Here is an 8685-nt window from a genome sequence, read left to right on the forward strand (position 1 = left end):
AACTAAATGGTGTAGCAAGGTACTTACTTCAGCAAAGTTGTAGAAAAATGTTTTTCAAGTAACATTTTCAAATGCATCAAAGTTATAGCATTATAGCATTATCGGTTTTCATGTTATAATTATTTTTCTTCTTTATCTTAGGGTGTCATTTTAGTGTTTCTGAAAAAGTCAGTTTTTTAACTATAACTTTTTAAAAAGTTAGTCTATCTTCATACTCTCTATGAAGCAATTTTAGTACTTTTCATTACGCATATTTCTGCTGAAGAATGTGAATCGATATCATTTTTCGTTATCGAATTACGATCATTTTTGTAAATAAAAATGATAGTTTTCGATGACCTCTAACTCAGAAGGTTGCAAAAACTAGCAGCTAAATTTGAACTCTTTCGAAAGTGCATCAAAAATACTGTAAAATATCTCAAAATCAACTTTTGCTTTTTTGTCATTCAGCGAAAAATGTTGACATCAACATTATGATTAAATGACATTAAGGGTCTGGTCATTGCCATTTAGAACCTGCTTTACTAGATCAAAAAGTCGAGTTGTTAAATGATTTTTTGAGCTTGTCAAATATATGTTCACAAATATTGAAAACGTTAGGCTCAGACAGATATTTATTTTACTATTCTACGTAACTACTTTTTTATCATCGTCATCCTCATAATTATTATAATCACAATCATCAACATCATCATCATCTTTCGCTGATCTCCCGTTTGAGCGAAAGTTGCAAGTTTTGCTCTTCTCTCCCGGTCACCATCTACGCTTTCTCTCCCCTGTCCTTGATGCAACTGCTTCTACAGCCCCCCTCTGAATATCTTGACCAAGCATAAGTCTCCGCTAAAAAAGTTCAAATTTGTATTCTGTATTCCTAGTTTTAAGATAGTTGTAATTTTACCTCTTTGTTAAAACTATTGTCCCCCATCTTGTAAATAGAATTGTATCCCTAGTCTTAAAACACCTGCGAATTTTCTCATAAATATTTGTTCCCCCTTTTGTGTACCAAACTATATTGTTAGTTTTAAGATAACTGTAAATATTTCCTAAAAATTATTACTATTGAATTCCTTGTTTTAAAATTTTTTCATAAAAAAAATCTTTCGCCCCCTCTCTTGTATATAAAATCTTATTTCTAGTCTTAAGATAGCTGTAAAATTTTTCTTTTTTAAAAAAATATTTCAACATTGTAACCTCCTAGTTTTAAAATATACAAAATGTAAAAACAAAAGAATTTGGCACCGCCAAGCTAACGCATTTGTGCCTATCAAATAAACGAAATGAATAAAAAAAAATCAACATCATCAGCATCGTTTTCGTTATAGTTATCTGAATCGTGTCTCTTTTCTCAAAGTGCTAACTCATTTAATATTGAACTTATTTCAGTGCGTTTACTGTATCGGGATCTTCTAACTGCAAGAACCGGATTAGACGAGTCCATTACTCTAAAGAAAACAACTTCCATGTTCGCGACTCTTGAACAATTTCTACCGTGACTCAGTCGATCGTTCCGAGCCTCAGCTCCTTGTTCGCTCATGAAACTTGTTGGTAATGGAAGTGTTGACATAATATAAAATGTAGCGCATTTTGCCTTAAAAAGCAAATGAATTAAGGATTACCCTTCATTCTGTTCTAAGTAAGCGACGAATTTCTGTGAATGCTGGTTTGGGAGGAAGTGCAGTTTGAATCTTTTGTAGGAACTGTTAACGGCTTCTCAAAATATTTCGAATTTTTATCGAGCACTTTCGTCTCAATTCGATTACTGTCTTTCCAAAATTGATCAAACCTTTTACATGTTTTAATTGTTACAGCTTTTGCATTCTGAGTGAACTTATTTTTTTTCATTTTGTCCCACATCAAATTATCTCATTATTTCCTCAAACACAACTTTTATTTTATTTTTATTTTCACCTTTGGCCACTTTCCAGAGATCGAACAACTTTATTTTATGCATTTTAACAGCACTAATAATACAAAGCACTACACGCGTTGATCAAAGCAGTCGTCGGCTACTGCGATTCGATTCATGAATGAGATTGATACCAATTAAACTGTCACGACTCGTGGTGTTGTTGTTTATATTTGACATCGAAGGGCAAAAATGCTGACTTTGATTTTGAAATATTTCATAGTATTTTTATTGCACTTTCAAAAGAGTACAAAGTTAGCTCCTAGTTTTTGCAACCTTCTGAGTTAGAGGACATTGAAAACTATCATTTTTATTTAAAAAAAAAATGATCGTAACTGCGCAAAGAAATATGCGCAATGAAAAGTACTAAAATTGCTTCATAGAGAGTATGAAGATAGACTAACTATTTAAAAAGTTATAGTTAAAAAACTGACTTTTTCAGAAACACCCTAAGTTAAAGAATAAAAATAATTATAACATAAAAACCGATAGTGCTATAACTTTAATTCATTTGAAAATGTTAACTGAAAAACATTTTTCTACAACTTTGCTGAAGTAAGTACCTTGCTATACCATTTTGTTCGAAAAATAATTTTTCGAAAAGAATGTTTGAGAGGACCACCCTAGCTACATTTTACTTTAAAAGAAAGCGAATTTAATCCCCAAAAACATTCTCTCAGACATAATTTCTCTAAAATGAACGGTTTGGGAGTATGAATGAACGGTTTGCATTGAAGTACCGCCCTTACGTTTTTTACAATACCAATTTTACAATTGGTGGGGGTTTGGTGAAAATCGATCTTAATGTCTAAACGGCATAATTCCGAAACCGTAATTTTTGAAGTTTTAAAATTATGCAGAATTAATTTTTCAGAAAATAGTAACAGAGCAAATAAGTACCAAAGTCCAAAAAAATCAATTTTTGTCAAACGTTATTTTTTCGAGTTTACATCAAATCTCAATGTTTCATGCATTATAATGTCATTTGGCATCAAAAATACAAATTTGATTTTGAAAATTTTTCATTTCAGTTTATATGGGAATTTGTTGTGTGATTGCACTCTTCAACTCGTAACTCCGGAACCGGAAGTCCAATCAATAAAAAATTCAATAGCAGCCGATGGGAAGAGCAGCATATGACACTCGGTCCTCCCGGTCGGGATTAGATTGACGAATTTTAGAGTGAATGAGAAAGGCAAAAACATTTTAAGCAATTGTTGAAATTTATGCATTTTTCGTTGAGCAGTTCTATGTTTCATTGAATTAAATCAATTTTAACTTCGCTTCCTATTAAATAAAGACCCTTATTACAGTACATCTCTACAAAAACGAGATCAATTTGAAAATAAATCTGAGGATTATGATTGATTACAGAACTCTGGAATTTTCTATTGGAATGTTTTCAGACAGGAATTTGATATTGATGCTATTAGACAACTGTGAAATCAAGACCAATAGATCAGTTACATATCAGGACCCCATTCCGACAATTTATCAAAAGTCCTCATGATGTTTACAACAACAGGTTATCAATCTACGGATCAGATAATTGTTATTGTAATATTGAATTAAATCAGTCTGCATCAATAAATTTTCAACTTCAATCCAATTTTTTTTTGGGTGTTGTGGGGGGGGGGGGGGGGGTTGTATGGTGTTAAACCCCAAAACCTTCTCTTGGCTACGCCGTTGCTTGGAGTTATTTATTTCGCTTTTCATTTTCCGATATGTTTCAGATCGATCCGATGGTTATAAGTTAGCAAAATTGCAGTCAGAAAGTTCGCACAAATGAACATTTTTGTACTGATAAGTTATCAAGTTCCTTCCAGATAACTTGGAAGTGTTCGGTGATTATTTCTAGCGGTTGTAGATAGTAAAATGAAATACAAAATTCGTTTTATGGAAATAATGTTAGGCTTATTTCAATGGATTATTACTATATTGAACAATAAATAGGCGACAAAGAGTAATCAACAAACAACAAGCCATAACTTTTAAAGTATTCAAAATAGATATTTGAAGTCTTCAGTAACGTTATTCGCAAAAGTAAGAGCTACAAATTTGCTGAAGGCATCATTTCGATATAATCACTTCCAAAAAAAATTGTGAAAATATCTCACTCATAGGGGGATTAATCAGCAAAAGCACAATACCAAAAGAAAGGGCATATTGCCTCCATAAAAATTCTCCGAAGATACTATTGACCTAAAATAAGCCGTTTTGGCGTTAATAATAGATTACATGTTTTTGGTCATATTTCTGGCTATGGGAAATGATAAAAATCTTTCGTCCGCATTTAATGTTAAATATCTCTTTTGATAGTAGTCCGATTTCAACAATCTATAGCTTGTTCGAAAGGTATTCGTTAAAACTGTATAAAAACATATAAATTGTTAATCTACATTGTCAATTCCGGCAGATAATTTTAAAAAACTGCAAAAACGCCATTTTTGCGCATTCAAACATTCATATCTTGGAAACTAAACATCAGAATCAAAAACAAATTAATAGCGTTCATACTGTTTTTTAGTTCTTTCATTTAAAATTGGTTTGGATAAGATCGGTTCAGCCATTGCTGAGAAACACGAATGAGAATTTGTCCGTTACGTACACACACACACAGACACACACACACACACACACACACACACACACACACACAGACATTGTCCCAAATCGTCGAGCTGAGTCGATTGGTATATAAGACTCGGCCCTCCGGGCCTCGGAAAAAATCTTGAAAGTTTGAGCGAATTCTATACATTTCTTTTATAAGAAATGTAAAACCATCATTTCGTTTCCCAGCTAACTAAACCTACATCTTGCCAAGAATTACACATTATTTCGAAAAGAAATATCCTTGTAAATGTTTGAACTACGCACAGACAATGTAATACAACGAGGAAAAATGTCAAAAATGGCAAATTTTTCAAATATCTCGCATTCAAAATGGAGCAATTATGTGCAAGTTTTTTTTCGCCGATCTAGTAGTATTTGGGTTAAACTTAATCAGGGCACAAGAGTTTTCACTGGGACGGATTGGGGACATAAACTTTTTCAATTTTGAGAAGTAAGAAAATGGCGGATTTTTTTCTTTGTATTTAAGTTTAATAAGACTAATATTCTTTCAAGTATATGGATCCATCTACACCAAAATATGACCCTGACCTTGGTTTATTCAAAACATAGGATATTTGATTCGAAACAGTTCGAATAAATAATATTTGGAAGATTTTGCTTCCACGCGTAACTTTAAATCAGCCTGGGGTATTAAAAACCTCTACCTTTGACAGTTAACAACGTTGCCAAACTTTAGTAAATACACGCAACGTGGTTGCCATCTAATGCAGAAATTACTAGGGAATATCATGATATAATATAATGTCCTTGATAACGGTTTTTGAAAATTTAACTTTCGGCCAGCTTTTTCGGTCAAATACTCCACTGTGCCACGTCTGAACTTTCGTCACTAGGGTAGGAAACACTCGGAATCTCACTAGCGAAAAAAGTGTTCCGCCGGCCCTGCACTCAAGTAAAGAAGGTTTATTCAATACTCAAAGAGTATCACTATAGAATTGCTTGCTTTGCGTAAACATTGAAATAAAGGACCTATTGAAAGGCCTTTGCACAGTGGTCCAGAATGCAAATTTAGGAGGAATTTTGAGATTTTACTAAAACTAAACAACTAAGCCTTATTACGTCTTTGGAGAAGTTTTCGTAGATTATGAGCCACCTCTTTTTGTTAAAACATCAGTTAGGGTGGTTCCAATTTTACCAAGATCAAAAAAATACTTTTTAATCATTCTAGCTAGAGCCAAACGACCTTCAGCAAAGTTTTAGACCGACAAATTTTGGAAAAGTTTGCTGAAGACATGTAAGCTCTAGCTGCCATATTTTTTATTTTACAACAAATATAAAGCCGGAGCTTAGGGTGTTTCTTAGAAATACAGTTTTATTCAATTACCTTTTGTATTCATTTAAAACTGAAGTAGTCTTCAGAAAACTTTAAGATTGTTTCAAGGCAAATAATTTGTTTCATGGCACCATATATCTAACTATTTCCGTTGAAAAGTTATGTGCACTTTTTCGCCAAAAATGGGGTTGTTTGAAATAACAATATTATTCATTTGGGGCAAATAAAAGATAATTCTTTTTGAACCATAAATAAGGTCATGATTAGAGTTATAATTGAGCAAAAAATAGCGAATACGATAGTGCTTACATCTTCTGAACAGTAAAAACTAGAGTTTTGATGTATTAGAAGAAAATGTTCGTCTTCAAAAACTCTGAAAAACATCTGAAGGATAGGTTGGAAAAAAATGAAAACTGAAAAAGTTATATTAAAAATTTGGTTTTTTAGGAATTGATTCTTGTAATATGTCTAAATTTCACGGTGAACAATATAAAAAATATAGTTTCGTTTTCATGATAAAATATTGCACTTTACAATACTTTTCTATTATTTTAAATAGTGGGTAGGGTGGTTCTAATTTTTTTAAAATCAGAAGATTAACTTTTTAATGGTTCGAGATAGAGTTTCGCTGTCTTCCAGAAAATTTAAGAAAATTCAATTTTAAAAACTTTGTCGAAGACATTGAAACTCTATGTGGTGTACTTTTCATTTTACAAGAAATTTACCAAAAAAAATTAAGGTGTTTCTAAAAAAATGGTTTTCTTTGTATAACATTTGCAGTTTTGATTTTTCATTAAGATCACTTTAGAAATACTTTCAGATATTTTGAAGGAGAACAATTTGTCTTAATATATTGAACCTCTAGCTTCACTCGTTAGAAAGTTATATATACTTTTTACTAAAAATAAACTATTTTTTGAGTAAATATTGCAGGATATAAAAAAAATATCATATTTGCCATTTTTTGGTGATCTATACTACAAAACATGCTATTTCATATGAAAGCAACGATATTTAATGTTTAATGCCCGAATCGAAGAGAATTCTATTTGAAAAAGTTATATTTTTAATATAAAAGTTCTTATAACTTTAAAACGAAAAAGTTAAGTAGTTGGTGTTTTTCAGCAAATTATGCACCATAAAATAATCTTCAAGTTGTCCAAAGGGTACTTTAGCGTAAAATAAAAACTTCAAAAGTTATAGAAATAAAACCGTTTTTTTAGGAACACCCTAAAGCTCACATTTGAATTTCTCGTGCAATGGAAAGTATAAAAGCTAGAGCTTGCATGTCTTCAGCAATCTTCAGTCAGTCAATTTATCTAAAATGTGTTGCTCTACAACTTCATCGCAGACAGTAAAGCTCTATCTCAAACCGTTGAAAAGTTCTGTTTTAAATATTGCTAAATTTAAAACCACCCACAACCACATATTGTAAGGCTAAGTCATTTAATTTTAGCAAAAAGTTAAAATTCCTGCTAAATTCACATCCTGGACCACTGTGCATTGCTCTCAGAGCCATTTAGGAAAGGCTTAAGATAGTGCCTGCAGGAAATGCCATCAAGCGGAGGAAACATTCAAACACACACTATGCGACTAGCTCTCACCAGACAGACACCAAGACAGTGTGAACAATAAAGCACCGTTACTTTCATCGGTACGATATCGATAATTTATTTCAATATGTTTGAAACTCTACAGCAAAATTTAACAACAAATTTGAAAATGCAGTTTAGACTAACGAAAGTCGTCGTCATACAAGCCACCACACTCGTTACTGATAACTTTTAAAACATTGGCCATAACGGAAAGCTACGCTATGGAAGACAACATGCAATACGTCGTTGAGCATGCTAATGTTAGGACCAAGATACCAGTTTATATTGACAATGATAAGAATGATATGCGTCTGCACGATCTACACCTGGGTACTGTTAATAAATTTATTACAACCATCATGTCGGAATACGTAATATGGAATCCTTTAAGGTTGAAACCTGGAGAAAATTTTTCTAGGTGTTTCCAACGGTATTTGTTTCGTGAGAATGCGAGTGACGGAACCTATTCCTTCATATCTGAATTTTCAATTCAAAGAAAAACGAGTGACCAAATCTCAAATCACGCAGTGCACGCATGAAGGACAGACCCCTGCGTGCCCTACGTTGTTACACAAGAAGACACACTACGAGAAACCATGCACACAAACCTCTAACGAAGCAATATCAACTGCAAGCATCACACAGCCCTTCATCAACATCAACTAAATCACAAACCACCGGAGTTGTAGCTCAGGTACCAACGGATACTGGAACAAGAGAACCTACGCACAGCTTGTTCGATCATTGTGATGCGCCTACTACTTCCCAATCAACTGTTAGCACCACCGATAATAAAGTAAATAACAAAGAACACGGAGACGCGATCGTGACCCGTAGGCCCCACAAACAATTCAAACCAGGTAATCGTGAAAGCCCATACAACATTAACAGCGACGATAGCATGAACGAAAACGATTAACCGAGTGAAAGTAGACTAAGTGATCCACAAGCAACAAGAGGCAACAAGGGTAACAAATCGCGTACACAGGATCCGATGGATATACAATAAAATTCGATATATTTATTTTTATTTACACATTAATAATATTAAAAGATCTATGGCTCAGGTAGTGCATTGAGGCGTATCAAATAAATGAAATAGTTAATGGACGATTAACGTGTCTTCACGCCTGGACGCTGAACAGCGAGTAACCACCGAGTCTAGCATCCTACATAACATATGGAATGTCGCGCTCCAACCAGTGCTGGTTACTTATTTCTGCTTGTATTTACTGAAACCAAAATTCAGATTCACCGCATCCCTCATTCATTAACTT

This window comes from Topomyia yanbarensis, chromosome 3 (assembly GCF_030247195.1).
Source record: "Topomyia yanbarensis strain Yona2022 chromosome 3, ASM3024719v1, whole genome shotgun sequence".
In the NCBI taxonomy this organism is placed as follows: Eukaryota; Metazoa; Arthropoda; class Insecta; order Diptera; family Culicidae; genus Topomyia; species Topomyia yanbarensis.